Below are 2,772 nucleotides of genomic sequence, written 5' to 3'. Positions count from 1 at the left end.
ACAGTCACCTTAGCTTTCCAAGCAGAAAAATTATTGCCCGTAAGTTGCTCTATGCCGTCAATAGTGGCGGCAATAGAGAAAGCGTTAAGAGCTGGAGAGAAGAATTGGGCCAGATTAGTAAATTTATCATAATGAAATAATTTGCACGAAAATAACCCTACGTTGGTTTGATTAAAATCATGCAAAAATAAAACTCCAATCCGTATCACCGTTGGGCAGAAAACGGAAAAGAATTTAAATTAAACACATAAAGATGGCACATAATTACAATCAACTATGGTCAGAAAGTAATTATGAACCTATATAAATTGATCGTAAAATTCTCCTAATTTTTTTTCCCGTTGGATCCAATTGAACCAGAGAATTAACAACAATATTTTATGCATTAGTCATCATTAATTTTGGGCTAATTTCATTAGATATTCCAGTGCATAAATGAAAAAATGTTAGAAATCACTGGAAAATTCAAATAAATGGAAAAAGCCCAAAGCATTAAAGAAAACGGCCCAAGAAGGTTTTTCGGCCCAGCTTGGCCCATCAGCACGGCCTGGCCCAGAGGCTTTCGCGTGCACGCGCCGCCTGGCCGAGGGCACGGCCCAGCTACGGCGCCCGGCCCAATCTGCCTTCGCGCGCGCGCGCCGGCCGGGAGCTTTTCAGCCGTTCATCGCGATCGACGGCAGGCCGACGAAATCGCCCGGTATAAAAACCCCGTCGGCCGAAACCCTAACCCTAATTCATTTTCCTCTCTCTCTCCCCGAAAAATCCGCCCAACCTGTGAGATCGTCGGCGACGGAAAACTTTGGCCCGGCCGAGAGAGAGAGAGACGGCGTCGACCGCGGCCGCCGGTCGCCCGAGAGAGAAGAGGGCAAGGGCACCTCTGTTAGCCAAACCGCCGGAGCGCGCGTGCGACGGAGATCGCGCGCGCCTCCGTCGGTTGGTTTGCGGTGGAGCCCGGGAGGAGGGGTTGATGAGCGCGCGGCGAGGGGAGGTGCCCCATCCCACGGAGGAAGCGAGGACGGCCGGATGAACCGCGCGCACGAGGAAGATCCCGCCGGAGGCTGTTTATGTCTCGGATCAACCTCAATTAGACTCGGATTAATGTGAATTAGGGTTTTATGTCTCGGATTAACAGCGACGGAAAACCGCCGGAGCCGTAAGTCCTCCCCCCCTTTCCCCCTTCTATTGCTCTAGAATTTCTGAAAAAAGGGCTTAGGGTTCGGGATTTTGGGGAAATTTGGGGGTTTAGGGTTCGGATTTGGGGGGAATTGGGAATTTCTTAGGGTTTTTCTTAATCTCCCCAATTCCCCTCCTTCTAATTGCTTTAGGGAGCATCATTTGCTTAATCCCGAGTAGGATCTCCCCAAACCGTGCCAACCCATGCCACACAAACACATGTATATGTATAAACACGACTAAAACATGACAAAATGGCTCTAATCCGAGACATAAAACCCTAAAACATGAATAGGAGCATTGATCCGAATCTAATTCATCTTTAAAAACATGATTTAAAGCTAATTGATGCACACCGAAAACAAATAGGCCAGTTTGATCAAAAGAATAACATCATCCGAACATGATCTAATATGATTAAGGTTTAAAACGGTCTGATTAGGGCTAAAGGTGGCTCTGATACCAAATGTTAGATAAAGGCAAACCTTAATTCAAGTAGTACATTAGCCCTAAATCAAACACTCAACTTGAAACGGAAGCGTGAATGTGAATACCTGAGTTCGGTGATGACATTAGTGATTGATGGTGAGGTTGGAGGCCGTTAGTGTAGATGCAGAACTCGTCAATGGTAGCACCTGCTGAAGTCTTCGCTCTGCTGCTGCGCTTTTAAGTGGATCGGGTATGCATGAATGTTTTTGGGGAAAGCCGTAGGTCTCTTTTCTTTAGGTGCCGGCTCCCCATCTGTATTTATATGCGCAGCACGAATGGGACTGCAACCGTTGAAGTTGGTAGCGCCGCCGATCACAGCGCTGGGTCACACGGGGTCCCCCTTTTCGTTCGGATTTCAGTTAGAGTTTGTTAGGAGGGGTTGGCCCGAGATCATATCCAACAGAGATTGGATTTCTTAGTTGTTGGCCACTGCTTCCTCACGTGTCCTACTCAATGGGGGAGCCTGGAAGTAATGTCAACCAAGCAGGAGGTCTCCGGTAGGGGGATTCTCTTTCACCGATGCTCTTTATCATTGCAATCGACCCGCTCCAATGCTTCTTCCAATTGGCTGAGTAGAACAGGCTGCTCTCAACGGTTCTTCCCAGGAAATCAAACCTCAATTGCTCCCTATATGCTGATGATGTGGCTTTATTCTGCACTCCGGACAGAGACCAACTAAAGACCATAAACACAAGTTTGCAAGGAACTTGGCAAGGAAGGGATGGCCACATACGCAGCTCTGCTCCCTCTGTCACTCGGCAAATGAGGATGTCACGCACCTTGCAAAGAATTGTCCTTATACGAATCAGGTGTGGTGCATCTTATCTCTTTGGTTCCGATGGAATCACCTCCCTGCCCTTTCCGACCACAGCAGTGCCCAGTCATGGTAGCATCATGCACGTACCAAAATAGCAAAAGAAGGCAGGTGGGAGTTTAATGGAACTGTCATTTATTTTTGGTGGAACGTTTGAAAAGAACGAAACCAACACATTTTTCAGGGACAGTCGCTGGACCCAGAGGCAATGGACATGTTGATGAGAACATATATTGTTCAAAGGAAAAGAGCTTGGTGCGAGTGACTGTCTATGTAAGGTGTATACTCTTGTAGTG

Source organism: Phragmites australis, chromosome 8 (assembly GCF_958298935.1).
Source record: "Phragmites australis chromosome 8, lpPhrAust1.1, whole genome shotgun sequence".
NCBI lineage: Eukaryota > Viridiplantae > Streptophyta > Magnoliopsida > Poales > Poaceae > Phragmites > Phragmites australis.
This window is presented reverse-complemented; position numbering follows the sequence as displayed.